The following is a 17,194-nucleotide window of genomic DNA, read 5'->3' as shown; positions in this document are numbered from 1 at the left end:
CTATATGGGTTTGGTAGCAAAGAGTAAAGTTAGTTAGTTTGTCATGTTCCTATTTCAGCTTTCATGCTTATTTTCTTTTTCATGTTCAATTCAGTTCAGTTCAGTTCAGTTGTTCAGTCATGTCCAACTCTTTGTGACCCCATGAATTGCAGCACACCAGGCCTTCCTGTTCATCACCAAATCCTGGAGTCCACCCAGACTCATATGCATTGAGTCGGTGATGCCATCCAGCCATCTCATCCTCTGTCAATACATGCTGCTGCTGCTGCTGCTAAGTCACTTCAGTCGTGTCCAACTCTGTGCGACCATAGATGGCAGCCCACCAGGCTCCCCCATCCCCGGGATTCTCCAGGCAAGAACACTGGAGTGGGTTGCCATTTCCTTCTCCAATGCATGAAAGTGAAAGTGAAAGTGAAGTTGCTCAGTCGTGTCCGACTCTTAGCGACCCCATGGACCGCAGCCTACCAGGCTCCTCCATCCATGGGATTTTCCAGGCAAGAGTACTGGAGTGGGTTGCCATTGCCTTCTCCAAAGTTTTTTAAAGAAGGGAAGACACTTCCCATTTAATGGGATTTATGCTACTTTGTAAGTTCATATGATTTATCTGTTTCATACCATCTTCCTATTTGTTTAGAATGGGAGGACAGATTTCCTGTAGGAGTCTGTCACCTTCCCCGAGCAGCCATGAGCCTTGACAGTGTGGCTGTGGAGTGAGTGAGTGAACAAGGAATGCAGAGGTCCAGCCACTAGATGAATAGGATATTTTAGGCTGTTTGCAGCGCATACGTATCACGAATCTCCTCTTTTATTAGTAATTCGGATAGGTACAGATGTCACTAGTAACAACACCTACCACTCATCTAACCTTTCATATCTTTAAATCTAGCAACTGACTGATGAGGAGCCAGCATTGCAAACTAAGACAAAGAAATGTATGATAATGGAAACAATAATTGTGACCACAAATTAAGGGAGCTTAATATATCTTGGCAGTTGCCTGACATTACTAGGTTTCAGTAGGGTCCATGACGATGCTAAGCACTGCTCCTGAATGCTTAGATTGTTTTCCATGATGCCCCACTCCATCCTCATCCTTGCTTCCTTGTCTTAAGTTCCACTCTAATATTCCTCTCCTCACCTTCATCACTTAAACCAACTTCTTCAGCAAACTCCATGCACTATGGCTTTAGCAGGATCAGTTCAGTTCAGTTCAGTCACTCAGTCCTGTCTGACTCTTTGAGACCCCATGAATCGCAGCACACCAGGCCTCCCTGTCCATCACCAACTCCTGGATTTCACCCAGACTTACGTCCATTGAGTCAGTGATGCCATCCAGCCATCTCATCCTCTGTCGTCCCCTTTTCCTCCTGCCCCCAATCCCTCCCAGCATCAGAGTCTTTTCCAATGAGCCAACTCTTTGCATGAGGTGGCCAAAGTACTTGTTTCAGCTTTAGCATCATTCCTTCCAAAGAACACCCAGGGCTGATCACCTTTAGAATGGACTGGTTGTATCTCCTGGCAGTCCAAGGGACTCCCAAGAGTCTTCTCCAACACCACAGTTCAAAAGCATCAATTCTTTGGCACTCAGCTTTCTTCACACTCCAACTCTCACATCCATACATGACCACTGGAAAAACCATAGCCTTGACTAGACGGATCTTTGTTGACAAAGTAATGTCTCTGCTTTTGAATATGCTATCTAGGTTGGTCATAACTTTTCTTTCAAGGAGTAAGAATCATTTAATTTCATGGCTGCAGTCACCATCTGCAGTGATTTTGGAGCCCCCAAAAATAAAGTCTGACACTGTTTCCCCATCTATTTCCCATGAAGTGATGGGACCAGATGCCATGATCTTCATTTTCTGAATGTTGAGCTTTAAGCCAACTTTTTCACTCTCGACTTTCACCTTCACCAAGAGGCTTTTTAGATCCTCTTCACTTTCTGCCATAAGGGTGGTGTCAAAATCACTGCAGATGGTGATTGCAGCCATGAAATTAAAAGACGCTTACTCTTTGGAAGGAAAGTTATGACCAACCTAGATAGCATATTGAAAAGCAGAGACATTACTTTGCCAACAAAGGTCCATCTAGTCAAGGCTATGGTTTTTTCCAGTGGTCATGTATGGATGTGAAATTTGGACTGTGAAGAAAGCTGAGCATCGAAGAATTGATGCTTTTGAACTTCGGTGTTGGAGAAGACTCTTGAGAGTCCCTTGGACTGCAAGGAGATCCAAGCAGTTCATTCTAAAGATTAGTCCTGGGTGTTCATTGGAAGGACTGATGCTAAAGCTGAAACTCCAGTACTTTGGCCACCTCGTGTGAAGAGTTGACTCATTGGAAAAGACTCTGATGCTGGGAGGGATTGGGGGCAGGAGGAAAAGGGGACGACAGAGGATGAGATGGCTGGATGGCATCACCGACTTGATGGACGTGAGTTTGGGTGAAGTCCGGAAGTTGGTGATGGACAGGGAGGCCTGGCGTGCTGCGATTCATGGGGTCTCAAAGAGTCGGACATGACTGAGCCACTGAACTGAACTGAACCCTTCCAGAATGCAAAATAACCTTTGATTAAAAAATAGGTCTTTATTGTTTCTATCTACACTACAAAATAAAACTAAGCAAACAAGTTTAGCACGTAAGTTCAACATAAGTGTCTATCCTTAATTAAAATTCATTCAAATCACAGAATCCATTAATTTGCTTATTTATTGGATGAATTCATATTTTTTAAAATATTTATTTGGCCATGTTGGGTCTTATTTGCGGCACACAGAATCTTTGTTATAGCATGCAGGATCTTTTTAGCTGTGGTGCGTGGGATCTAGTTCCCTGACCAGGTATCGAATACAGGCCCCCTGCACTGGGATTGCAGAGTCTTAGCCACTGGAATATGGGGGAAGTCCCTGAATTCTCATTGTTAACTTAGATACAACACATCTGATGATTTATCTCTCAATCACCTTTTGTTTCCCCTCATTATTTTAGGGGCTTCCCAGGTGGCTCACTGGTAAAGAATCTGCCTGCCAATGCAAGAGACAGAGAAGAGGTGGATTCGATCCCTGGGTTGAAATTCCCCTCGAGAAGGAAATGGCAGCCCACTACAGTATTCTTGCCTGGGGAATCCCATGCACAGAGGAGCCTGGCAGGCAAAGAATCAGACACAACTTGGCCACTAAACAACAGTTATTCTTAGAAAAGTCCTTGAAGTTCTTGGAACAAGCATGTAAGAGTATTTTATATTCTGACTTTTCTCTGACTCTATTCTCTTCTCTTTTCCTACTCCACACCTAGAAAAATTACATTAATGCAAGTCTCAATTCCTATTATATAATCTGTGTGACACCAAACTCTCTCTGATACCTCATAGAAAAAAAGTATTGCCTCCTACCTGCCTCCATTGCACCTTGTAGGGTCTGTCACACCCCTAAAGTCTTATTTCACTTATTTGGTTTTACGTTTTCCTTTGGACTTCCCTGGTGGCTCAGATGGTAAAGTGTCTGGCTAAAATGCAGGAGATCAGAGTTCAATCGCTGAGTAGGGAAGATCTCCTGGAGAAGGAAATGGCAACCCACTCCAGTATTCTTCCCTGGAAAATCCCATGGACGGAGGAGCCTGGTAGGCTACAGTCCATGAGGTCGCAGAGTTAGACACGACTGAGCAACTTCACTTTCTTTCTTTTCTTTTCCCTATTGGACTCTATTTCCAGGATTTATCACAAGGTGTGACACATATTAAGTGTTCAGTATGTATTTAGTGAATAAATAGGTAAACAGTATTATATAACAGGTTTTTATAGAATTTCCAAATTAATTTGAGTTCACCCAAAAGTCGACCTTGAAACATGCAGGTGGTTTGGGTGCAAGGGCTCCCGGGGGGGGAAAATGCACAAACAGGGATAGTGAGACAGGTCTGGAAGAAGGTATATTGTAAGAATGAGTTCTTTAGACCCAGACAGCTCAGAAACATAGAATACTTCAGAGAAATTGGCTCTCCAAACTCTCAGACTGTGACTGCACGTAAGCTGAGCAGACTCCTTCAGGCCCAACTTCTGAGAAGAACCTGAGGCAGAAAATTAGAGACATGTGTAATGAATATTCCAGGTAGAATGCCATCAACAGCAGGAAATTTTCCCCACTGCTGCAGTTCACGTTTGAGGCACATCCACAGATGTCACTTGCGGGTATCAAAAGCATCTGCTATGGTTTCATAAAAATTGTCTTCAGATATCCTTTGCAGGTGATAAATTGCCTGTGTCAGGTACTAAACCATGGCTTCTGCCTTCTCTTTCACTTTCAACACTGTGTGAGATATTATATATGAATGTTTCACAATGCAAAAATGCAAGTAAATTTAATGTAACATTTATGTCATCCATTTCAAAAAATCAATTTTACTAAACTATATTGATTGTCTAAATTATTTCCATTCCAAGCAGTTGTTGTGCATTGTAAAAGTTCACAACTTGTGGTTGAGAAATTGAATACAGCCCTCTAAAAGCACCTGGTCTGAGACTTGTTTATAAAACTCTGAGGGATATTCTATTGTTTATATTATCAAATGATTTAAATGCTTGCATTAGATTCTTACCAAGTTCTGTCAGCCAAACTTGTATTTAATCATTGCCTAATACTCTTCATAAAATTCTGAAAATAATAGTGACATATATTAATTTCTCTTCCAATTAACCACATCCTTCCTTTGTTAAACAGAAATCTGAAACTCTGCATTCTTTGTTTTATTCAGCGTGAGTAAAATAAACCACATTCTAGGAATCAGGAACTATTGAAATTGGATTAAATCATTCTTGGTTCTACTGACTTTGATTACAGAAAAATAACATGCATTGGCCTTCCGAAAGACTATCCTATGTGATGACAGACATATAAACAACAATGGCATAACTGGCTCGCAACCTCCTATGAAATCAAAAGATTTCATCTAAACTTCAAGGAATCATATCCTCTTCTGTAATTCCAGAACTATCTGTGATTACTTTCTTTGAGCAGGTGATGTTTATTAGCAAGGAAGTGGCGGGAGATTGACATCATGTGCCTTCCTATACAAAGTGTGGTCTCTGGGCCTTCTGCATGGATAGGTACCAGGAGGATGTTGGAAACGTATTAATAGAAATTCAGGCTGCTCCCCAGATATACTGAGTCACAATCTGCAAATATAAAAGTTCCTTACATAATTCATACTCACTTGAAATTTGAGAAATACAGCTCTAAGTGATAGTTTTTCTTATTGAAAATAAATCTTATTTATGGAACAGGAGATGGATGGTGATAATGTCCTTTGCTTTTTATACCAGTTAGGCCATAGGCTTTCTTTCTCTGGCTTGTACAACTGAGAAACTAACCAGCTGGTTGGTTACTCAACAACTATTCCCAACTTCTTCTCTTTTAATTTTATTCAGCTATCCTCCTCTTTGACAAAGACCTTTATTAAAAAATAAGGATATCCCCAGGCCCATGGAGTGAACCATAAGTATTTTAAACTAATTCCTTTGTTTCCTTCTTTTTACCTGAGATTAGTTTAGGCTTGGGCATGTGACAGGATTCTAAGCAGATTATATTAACGTTTGGTACTGCTTGATTCCTATAGAAGGAATCTATAGAGAATTATGGTTCAAAGTAATTATAAAATAGAAGATATCAGCAAAGACCAAGATAACAGTATGTCAGAATTTAGGGATAGGGTAGGGAAAGAGATCTTTTAACTATAAAGCACTGATAACATCTTCTATACTATTACTGTATATTGCTATTTATTGTCTCTTAAGAACACTTCCTCCTAATGGCTCTATTATCTATAGACAAAAAAAGTGCTGTAAGAAATAGAGACAAAGATATAGAGAACAAATGTATGGACACCAAGGGAGGAGGGGAGGAGGAATGAGTTGGGACATTGGAATTGACCTATATACACTGCTATGCACGGATTAGGTAACTATTGAGAACCTGCTGAATAGCATGGGGAATTCTACTCAGTGTTCTATGGTGACATAGATGGGAGAGGAATCCAGAAGAGAGGAGATATGTGTATATGTACAGCTGACTCACTTTGCTGTACAGCAGACACTAGCAAATGTTGTGAAGCAAATCTAACCCAACAATATTAAAACAAGGAAAGAAAAAGAAAATCAATGCATTAAAATCTCAAACGTAGAGGTAATATTTAAATAACATTGAAAAAAAAAAAGCTGTCTTCTTTCAGGTGAACATCTTGCATTTTGGAAACTTTCAGGAAATTTGCATTTGATTAGATGGGTTGTTATTGTTCAGTCACTCAGTCGTGTCCAACTCTTTGCAACCCCATGGACTGCAGCAGGCCAGGCTTCCCTGTCCTTCCCCATCTCCCAGAGCTTGCTCAAACTCATGTCCACTGAGTCAGAGATGCCATCCAATCATCTAGTCCTCTGTCATCACCTTCTCCTCCTGCCTTCAATCTTTCTCAGTTCAGTTCAATTCAGTGGCTCTGTCATGTCTGTCTCTTTGCCACCTCATGGACTGCAGCATACCAGACCCTCCCAACTCCTGGAGTTTACTCAAACTCATGTCCATCCAACAATCTGTGGTCCCCTTCTCCTCCCACCTTCAATCTTTCCCAGCATCAGGGTCTTTTCAAATGAGTCAGCTCTTCGCATCAGGTGGCCAAAGTACTGGAGTTTCAGCTTCAACATCAGTCTTTCCAATGAATATGTAGGACTGATTTCCCTTAGGATGGACTGGTTGGATCTCCTTGCTGTCCAAGGGATTCTCAAGTGTCTTCTCCAGCACCACAGTTCAAAAGCATCAATTCTTCGGCACTCAGCTTTCTTTATAGTCCAACTCTGACATCCATACATGACCACTGGAAAAACCATAGCTTTGACTAGATGGACCTTTGTTAGCAAACTAACATCTCCACTTTTTAATATGCTGCCTAGGTTGGTCATAATTTTTCTTCCAAGAAGTAAGCATCTTTTCATTTCATGGCTGCAATCACCATCTGCAGTGATTTTTGAGCCCCCAAAAATAAAGTCTGACACTGTTTCCACTGTTTCTCAATCTATTTGCCATGAAGTGATGGGATCAGATGCCATGATCTTTGTTTTCTGAATGTTGAGCTTTAAGCCAACTTTTTCACTCTCCTCTTTCACTTTCATCAAGAGGCTTTTTATTTCTTCTTTACTTTCTGCCATAAGGGTGGTGTCATCTGCATATCTGAGCTTATTGATATTTCTCCTGGCAATCTGGATTCCAGCTTGTGCTTCATCCAGTCCAGCGTTTCTCATGATGTACTCTGCATATAAGTTAAATAAGCAGGGTAACAATATACAGCCTTGACGTACCCCTTTTCCTATCTGGAAACAGTCTGTTGTTCCATATACATTTCTAACTGTTGCTTCCTGACCTGCATACAGATTTCTCAGGAGGCAGGTGAGGTGGTCTGGTATTCCCATCTCTTGAAGAATTTTCTACAGTTTATTGTGACCTACACAGTCAAAGGCTTTGGCATAGTCACTAAAGCAGAAATAGATGTTTTTCTGGAACTCTCTTGCTTTTTCAATGATCCAGCAGATGTTGGCAATCTGATCTCTGGTTCCTCTGCCTTTTCTAAAACCAGTTTGAACACCTGGAATTTCACTGTTCACGTACTGTTGAAGCCTCGCTTGGAGAATTTTGAGCATTACTTTACTAGTATGTGAGATGAGTGCAATTGTGCGGTAGTTTGAGCATTCTTTGGCATTGCCTTTCTTTGGGTATCTAATGAATAATCACCTCTCTCAGTCCCATGGCCGCTGCTGAGTTTTCCAAATTTGTGGACATATTGAGTGCAGCACTTTCACAGCATCATCTTTTAGGATTTGAAATAGCTCAATTGGAATTCCATTACCACCACTAGCTTTGTTCGTAGTGATGCTTCCTAAGGCCCACTTGACTTCACATTCCAGGATGTCTGGCTCTAGGTGAGTGATCACACTATCATGATTTTCTGGGTTGTGAAGATCTTTTTTGTACAGTTCTTCTGTGTATTCTTGCCACTTCCTCCTAATATCTTTTGCTTCTGTTAGGTCCCTACCATTTCTGTCCTTTATTGAACCCATCTTTACATGAAATGTTCCCTTGGTATCTCTGATTTTCTTGAAGATATGTCTAGTCTTTCCCATTCTGTTGTTTTCCTCTATTTCTTTGCATTGATCACTGAAGAAGGCTTTCTTTTCTCTTCTTGCTATTCTTTAGAATTCTGCATTCAAATGTGTATATCTTTCCTTTGCTCCTTTGCTTTCAGCTTTTCTTCTTTTCACAAATATTTCTTTACACAGCCATTTTGCTTTTCTGCATTTCTTTTTCTTGAGGATGGTCTTGCTCCCTGTCTCCTGTATAATGTCACGAGCCTCAATCCATAGTTCATTAGGCACTCTGTCTATCAGATCTAATCCCCTAAATCTATTTCTCACTTCCACTGTATAATCCTTAGAGATTTGACTTAGGTCATACCTGAATGGTCTAGTAGTTTTCCCCACTTTCTTCAATTTACGTCTGAATTTGGCAATTAGGAATATATGATCTGAGCCAGTCAGCTCCCGGTCTTGTTTTTGCTGACTGAATAGAGCTTCTCCATCTTTGGTTGCAAAGAATATAATCAGTCTAATTTTGTTGTTGGCCATCTGGTGATGTCCATGTGTAGAGTCTTCTCTTGTGCTTTTGGAAGAGGGTGTTTGCTATGACCAGTGCATTCTCTTGGCAAAACTTTACTAGCCTTTGCCCTGCTTCATTCTGTACTCCAAGGCCAAATTTGCCTGTTACTCTAGGTGTTTCTTGACTTTCTACTTTTGCATTCCAGTCCCCTATAATGAAAAAAAATCTTTTTTGGCTGTTAGTTCTAAAAGGTCCTGTAGGTCTTCATAGAACCGTTTAACTTCAGCTTCTTTGCATTATTGGTCAAGGCATACATAGATTAGATGGGTAATACTGACCTTAAATCTAAGGAAGTCAGAAGCCTCCATATTTGAAAACGTGCTTCAGAGAAGTCACAGAGCTCAGAACAGGTTACTTTACAGCAGAAGTGGGTAAAAGACAGAACAAATTTGCTGAGTGTGAAGAGTGAATCTCCTTTCCCTTTTGACATAACCCTGGCAAATAGGAGTAGAGGTTTCATTGCCACAATTTTCTAACTAAAATATCTAAATTTAAAAACATTACACTTTCAATCTCTCAAAAAAATATGTTTCTCAAGATTTGATCCCTAAACTTCCAATAAGAACCCATGGATTTAGCAGGGAAAAACAATATATTATTTTTAAAATTGGAAATTCATTTTCAGGAATGTTTCTAGCCACTATCTCTCTACCAATAAATTACAGTTAGTAGTTGTTAGTTTGAAACAAAATAATGGCTTCTGTGAAAAGATGTATTTTAATTTCTACTGCGAGGTAACTTTGTGGTTATCCAGCAACGATTTTCCAAGTGGAGAAAATGAAATCAGAGAATTTAGGTGGTTTTCACAAAGTCACCCCTACCTAGTACCAGAATCATGACTAGACACCATGTTTCTAACCAGTTAGTCCCAGGCTTCACCCTGTCTCTTGGCTTTCATAATCATCAAATCTCCACTGAGTCTTCCATATGGTTCACAGCACATTTTTACTTGGGTATTAGTTATATGAAAACGGAATGCTTAATTTCAGACTTTAAATTCATGTGAAGAGATAAACCCCAGTGATACCCTTCAGCTATCCCCTAGCTGGAGGGTAAGAAACATCTTGTCCCTGATGGTATACATTTTTTTTTTCCTAAAGAGGTGTTTTTGATTGGGCACAGAGTGAATGTAATGACTATATATATTTCTCTTCTATTTGCTACATTGAATCATTTACATTTTTTGAAAGAACTATACTTTCCTAAACTTTAATAACATAAAACTGCAAAAATCATTACTGACCAGTGTTTAAGGGCCACAGTTTGCTTTCAATAATATTTAAACGTTCTATTTTGGTAATCTGGAAATTATATCATCTCTAGGTTGAACTGTTATTTGTTCATTGTATTCCTAGCTGGATAGCTTTTAATTGTTTCTATAACTGGTGGATGTACAGTTTCAAAATGTCAAATTATAAAAGTACATATCCATAGATATTTTCAATCTCTATTTATTGCAATCCTACATTCATTTCATTTCTTCTAGCTTCATATGTGTGCAGTGTTCTTTCATTTTTACATGGCTGAAACCTTTATAATTATTAGCATTTATACTCTAAAATTTATCCTCAGGAAGTTGGTCAGTCATAGGTTTATTTCTCTTTTAATAGGAAATATTTTAATCATAAAATATCTTAGCTAATAGAAACTCCACACCTATGTTATCTCAGTGTAGCCATCATTCTATCTCTAATAATCTGATAAGTGTTTGTCCACAGTCAGGTTAATTCAGATTCCACTCCATTCAGATTGTTAGAAAATTACTTATTTATGTGGAGTCAAAATTTTCTCATCACAACTTTAATGCACTACATTTACTTTGACCTTTGGAGTAACACAGAATAAGTCTACCATCTTTTCAAAGTGATGGATGCTTAATATTGGGTATTTAGTTATTACACTGCACTGCCCATTTCCTCTTTTCCAAACCCTGAAATGACAATGGCGATGATGATAATATTTACTGCGTATGAACCATGAGTCAGGAAATATTCTTAGTCTTTCACATGTATTAGCCTATTGAATTCCCTCAATACACCCATAAAGATGATACTAATATTCTCACTTACCATATGGCTAGAAGGGATTACAACGCTTTCTAAGAGTCATAGCAGCTTAGAAACTAGAAGAAAGAAGCAAACTCTGACATTAAAACCAAGTTTTTCCCAGCCCCTCAACCCTGCCTTTTACTGTACTTCATGTTTCTTTATCCTTTCTTCTTATGACAGAGTTCTTAAACTCATCATCAGAGTCTCACTGCCAATGCTTTCATTTGTTGAAACGTATCTTACTATTGCTGTATAATCTATATATCTATCTTTCACATTACTGTTGTTACCTCAGTAAAGGATTTCGTTTTGGTAAAGTGTTTGGCTTTCCACACAAAGTCATTGGAAGATATGAATTAGGATATGTTGTTAATTAAGCTATGTTGTTACTAGATATGAATTACTGAGCCCAGATCCTCAAGCTAGCTAAAAATTTCAAATATTCTTCTATATTGCACACATTTAAGTACTTCCCAGAAGGTACACCCATCCCTCTCCAAACACCAGCTGGTTACCATGGAGACATAAATGTAGGCTAGAAAGCCATCAGGCCACTAATTGATACAGACAGTCAATTAGGGCTTCAAAGGAGCTGGCTCAGTGTTTTACACATAGAGAACATGGGAGAAAGATTATAGTGTGTTGTGGCGTATTCTCCATTGCTTCATTGTAGACCAGAGCTATATATGCTACTGGATGGTTTCTACAGAGACGAAGCAGGTTTCTCACTGTTTGCTAATGGGAAGGTAGCCTTATGAGAACAATGATATTGTGCGATTTGAACCTATTAGCTTTCCCTTTCTAAAGTTCCAGACTGAACCAATTCCGACTCTGTTCAGGTCAAAAGTCTTCTTAATCTCTGTGTTATGCTGATCAAACCTCCAACTGTCGGGTCAAATTATTTCCATTGCGCCAGTTCTATTTGTGATTAATTAAAATTTCTTCTTGATTGCATACAGTTCTTTTAAATGTATAATCCCTTTATTGTGTAGCGAATTGAGAATATGGTCCTAATTTAAAAACAAATACTCATGTAGGCCTCTCCATATGATGTAAGCCATCAATTTCAGTAAAGAAAGAAAAATAAAATATTTTACTGTTTTTGCATGAGAATATGAGTGCAATAACCAGGGGAAAATTATACATGACTTGCCTATCATTGCAGATTACAAGAATTAAAGGGGGAAAATGCTTAATATAAATAAAATGTATATCCAGAAAGCCTTGATTCCAGATTTTTATCCAGTGGCATTTTAGTTTTAGAAAAAATAATCAAAGCCGAGACTACACGGAAAATTTTAAAAGGTGGCAAATTTTCTCCTCATTAGACTACAGGAATTTGAAAATTCAGGTTAATTTTCCTTCAGGTTATCCTATAATTTAAATGAAGAATTGCTCTGAAGTTTTGTTCTCTGTGTATAACTCTATGGTGATTAACTACATGATCTTTTATGTCATATTTATTACGAGGGACAGGGTACCTTTCTGTTATTTTATTCAATCTGCCAGAAATCATGTATAAGTGAAAGCCATGCACACGATTGTGGCATTATTTAGAAGTCTAGGAAACATCAACCCTTTCCAAAAAGAAACTCAACTTTTCTAATCCTTAACAGGTCTGTCAAAAATCCACTTATAAAAGAAAGCAGTTGAATTAAGAAGTGCAAATAACTAGAGTTTTGCTGAGAACAGCAAAGCTGGCAATGGACCAGGTGCTGAGCAACCTTTGAGTTCCCCTGCGAAGGGCAGTGGGGAAAGAGGTGAAAGGTGGAAGAAAAGAGGCAGAAAAAGGCGGGTAAGAGGTCCCCAGAGAGGGACTAGCAAGAAACAAAACTAAAAACTTATGTACCAAAAGTCTTCAAGGCAGGCCAAAGAAAAGGTGAGCTCATGAAAGATGGGGAGAGCTGTCAGACGAAAGAGGGAGAGAGTTCTCTGAGACTGGGGCAACAGCCAAGGACCTGCCAGCACCAGGAGGGTGGGAGAGAAGTCACGTGGTCCTGGGTAGGGCACTCAAAGCCTGAGTAAAGCAGAATCCGTTTATAATATTTGTACTGAAACATTGCTGTCCCTCCATAAAGCACAATAGATTATGTAAGAAATTGTAGGGAGGGGAGGACGAATGTGTTGCTTGGCTATAGCATCTGTTCATAATGAACTAAAGAGGGCTCTGTCACTTGTTAACTGTGAGACCTTGGAGAAGTTTATTAACCTCTCTGTGTTTCCATATCCTCATATATAAAATGTGTATATAATGGAGCAGGCGTGCATGCTGAGTCACTTCAGTCCTGTCCAATTCTTTGCAACTCCGTGGACTGTAGCCCAGCAGGCTCCTCTGTCCATGGGATTTCCCAGGCAAGAATAGTAGAGTGGATGGCCATTTCCTTCTCCAGGGGATCTTCTCGACCCAGGAATCAAACCCACATTTCCTGCATTACAGGTGGATGCTTCATGGACTAAGCCACCAGGGAAGCCCGACAGGAACTTATCTGACCTCAGCTGGAGGCAGAGTGTCTACATTCTGTTCCACTCTGATGGGGTGGAAGAGGCAGGGATGGGCCTCCTCCTTTCATGGGGAGCCTTTCCTCAAATGTCTGGAGACCCTTTATTGTTCATATATGTACAAGAAACATCAGAGCAGCTTTAATGGCCTCACTAGGTGAGTAGCTCAAACAGTAAAGAATCTGTCTGCAATGCAGGAGACCTGGGTTCAATCCCTGGGTTGGGAAGATCCCCTGGAGAAGGGTATGGCAACCCTCTCCAGTATTTTTGCCTGGAGAATTCCATGGACAGAAGAGCCTGGTGGGTTCCAGTACATGGGTTAGCAAAGAGTTGGATACTACTGAGCAACTAACACTTTCACACTTATGCTCAAGAAGTAGGCATTAAAGCTGAGGACAAGTTCTAGGTGTATTGGAATGTTGTCAGTGGGCTGTAGTGTGATGAGTTGCAGGTCAGACTTTGTTTACGAAACTTCCAGGTATCAGAATTTGGAAGTATTTTCTTTGGAGCATTGTTTCTTCAGAGAGGGATCAGTTGCTTGCCTGGGGTGTAGCTCAACTACCAGCAAACTTGATGTTGATATGAAAAGGAGCTGGAAATGTTAGTAATGTTCAGTATATCCTGATATATGACCCGTTATTTTTACTTAAGCCCTTGTCTAACCTTCTCTATCTAGAGAACCTGTGTGGAGTACTTTGAATAAAATTGCTCTAAATAAAACATATGGTCTTTCCTAGAGAAATAGCAGTAGGAATCCCAGTGCACATGGTTAAATTGTGACCTTAGAGGTCTAACTGCTTCCAAAACAAACTTTTAAACAATCCACCTGTTTCCAGATCTTTGTTGTAACTTTATATTCCAAAGCCTTTTATGTTTATTATTTCATTTTTGAGGGTTTTGAAGTGAATCAGCCACTGGTTTGATAGTCTCTGTGTAAGCATTTAATTCTGATCCTTCTTCACTTTTCTGAATTATTTGCTATTTTGCTGTCTAATTTCCATGTTTGTAAATTAGGGGGAGATTATGAACTTTGACAAATTATAACAAAATGTCACTTAGGGTTGTGTTTCTCCTTTTCCTGTCTGCAAGGGTGAATTCTGAAAGAAGAGGGTAGATATATTTTCAGTCCTTTTATTAAACTTGGGATTCTCCTTCTGGCATACTTTTAATCAAGAATGCATTGATTCAATAAACTAAAGTACTTTTAAAAATAAAATGAATTAAATTCCAGTGTAACATTATTGACAGATTTTACAGTTAATTTCAAGTATTTCCACCCAGAGCATCTTACTATACACAGCATTTATACAGCATATTTTCTGACTTGGAAACCCTTCAAGTGTATTTTTCACTCAGAAATATTTACTGTTTATGATTTCATAAAAACATAATTTTAAATAGGAAGAGAAGACATTCAGTTCAGTTCAGTTCAGTCGCTCAGTCGTGTCCGACTCTTTGCGACCCCATGAATCGCAGCATGCCAGGCCTCCCTGTCCATCACCAACTTCCGGAGTTCACCCAGACTCAGGTCCATCGAGTCAGTGATGCCATCCAGCCATCTCATCCTCTGTCATCCCCTTCTCCTCCTGCCCCCAATCCCTCCCAGCATCAGAGAATACATTATGGACTGTAAAACTATAGTCTTCTTTGACATGAAGAAAGATGATATGAAACATCATCTCTAAAAATGCTTCCTTTTTTACATAAATAAAAAGAAAATGGGTAACCTGTACATACTTTCAATCACCACTAACTTAGAAAAATAAGGAAATAAATATTTAAAATTCTTGATTTGATCTTGCTTGAAAACTCAAAAAATCATATTCATACTATATCCACAGATGGCAGCAGGCAGCAGGAACTGAATAAAGTGTCACCTTTACCACCACAGGTGCATTTCGTCTCACTACAATCCCCACCTCTTCTTATTGCCTAGCCCACCTTAGACATTACATTATTTTCCTGCTCCTTACAGGGCAGAAACAACATCCTAAAGCTAATCTGTTCGGTATTGAATTTGTACTTAGATTTTTCCCAAGAGGAAATGGATTAGCAAACATTGAAATTAAACTGTCTTACAGCAACCACTGTTATGTTGGCAGTTTTCCAAATACGATGGACAGATAATGAGTATTCTTTAAAACCCCCCCAGATTATTAGTTAACTCATCTCAAAGAATTAGTATTTATATCATAAAAATAATTGTGCTTTTCTTTCTGGTGTGAATAAATAATTATATATTTTATAAAACTCATGTCTCTCACAGTTAGTGTCTTGTAAAAAAAAATACACTTAAATGGAGTTAGTTCATCTGTTTGGTAGTTAGCTGAGAAATACTAATGTATATCAATGAAGCAATATCTAGAGAAATACAGAGAATTAATAGCAAAGAGGAAGCAACTATTCAGGTATCAAGCAGTCTAATAAGTAGTATATGTGGAAAGATGTGCTTATAAGAAGAAAGGAAGAGGAATAGATAGAAACATTCTAAAGCTGAATAAATCTTCAAATGCTAGAGACGTCATCAGTCTTTATTCCATTTCTCAAGATACATGAGTTCGTTCTGTTTTATCACAAGCCAGACATGTGATCAATACCAATTCTCAGTGTTGTGATGGGCAAAATGCACCCAAACAAAATGCGTTGAATTAATAGACTAGCATAGCAAAAAGTGCCTGGGATACTGTCAGGCACACAGTTGGTACTTGAAAGATATCAATCCCTCTCCTCACTACTCTAATTCTCTTTATGCTTGCTCTAAGCTGAGTACACTTCTTGAGCAACATCTGAAGGCCCAGTCAAGTCCAGCCTTCTACTGCATGAGAAGCTATGTCAATACTTGGTTCTTCCTTACTTGGTAATCTAATTCTAGGTGCAGCATGTGAAATAGGAATCCTATGATTTTTCTGAACTGAACCCCTCTTCCCTTCCTTTCTGGAAGGGTGCTGTCTGAGCTTCTCAAGCTGAAATTCCCTCTGTTCCTTTTTCTTCCTTCTCTTTGGTTTAATTCCTAAACCTAGACTCCCCATTCCCAATCATCAAAGGCTCCAGTGACTCCAGCCAGAGATAAGTGCCTATAATTCTCTTCAGTGTTTCATGGAAAGTTCTATCCAATAAACGTTTTCCTCTAGCTCAGAAAAGCATGATCAGTTTTAAACAGTATCCAACAATTATATATTTTTCAGCAACCTTAAGCTGTTCTGCATCCATCACCGATATAAAAATCTCTAAAGCCAACCTGTGCAAGAAATGTATTAATGAATAATATGCTTTTGCATTCAGTCTTTCATACGTTCAAAGACAATCAGTCCAGTTCTGCATTTTATCTCTGGCTGGGCCATTGGTCAAAATGACATTTACTCTCGTATATTAGAAAATTCAGTTAATTTTTAAAAGTTAATGTTGTAATTGAACTGGGATTTCTTGCATTGTGGGCGGATTCTTTACCAACTGACCTACCAGGGAAGCCCATGTGAAGCTACAGTTCCAAGTAATTTATCTTCTCTGTCTTGTTGGTGTTATTGAATTATGAAATACTGTGTTGTCATTGTCCAATTGCTCAGCCATTTCTGATTCTTTGCAACCCCATGGACTGCAGCACGTCAGGCTTCCCTGCCCTTCACTATCTTCCATAGCTTGCTCAAATTTGTGTCCATTGAGTCGGTGATGCCATCCAACCATCTCACCCTCTGTCATCCCCTTCTCCTCCTGCCTTCAATCTTTCCGAGCATCAGTATGAAATACTGAACCCTCTTTATTCCTTGGGGTCTCAGCCTGAGCAGCACAGGAAGACCTTGTCCACATAAAGCTGTGCCCAGATTCTCCCAGCATAGAAGACCTCACTCAACGATACCCACTCTGCTCTCTCAAGTTTCCTTCCACTTCAAATTGCTTTCATCCATATGCTCAACCTTTTCATCATGTTCCATCCCCTCCTTGTCTTAATCAAAACCTCACTTTCCT

The 17,194-nt window shown here is 39.3% G+C and overlaps 1 protein-coding gene across 3 annotated transcripts in view; it reads right to left on the bottom strand.

The window, feature by feature from the left end:
* The window catches only part of LOC147361797 (uncharacterized), a 331,684-nt gene that overhangs the window by 44,826 nt on the left and 269,664 nt on the right, over nt 1-17,194 (bottom strand). The gene's annotated exons all lie outside the window — the stretch shown is intronic.

The sequence above is a fragment of the Bos grunniens genome, chromosome 12 (genome assembly GCF_055505025.1).
Source record: "Bos grunniens cultivar Pamir isolate PY7600 chromosome 12, Bosgru_T2T1.0, whole genome shotgun sequence".
NCBI classification, from domain to species: Eukaryota; Metazoa; Chordata; class Mammalia; order Artiodactyla; family Bovidae; genus Bos; species Bos grunniens.
This window is presented reverse-complemented; position numbering and strand designations above follow the sequence as displayed.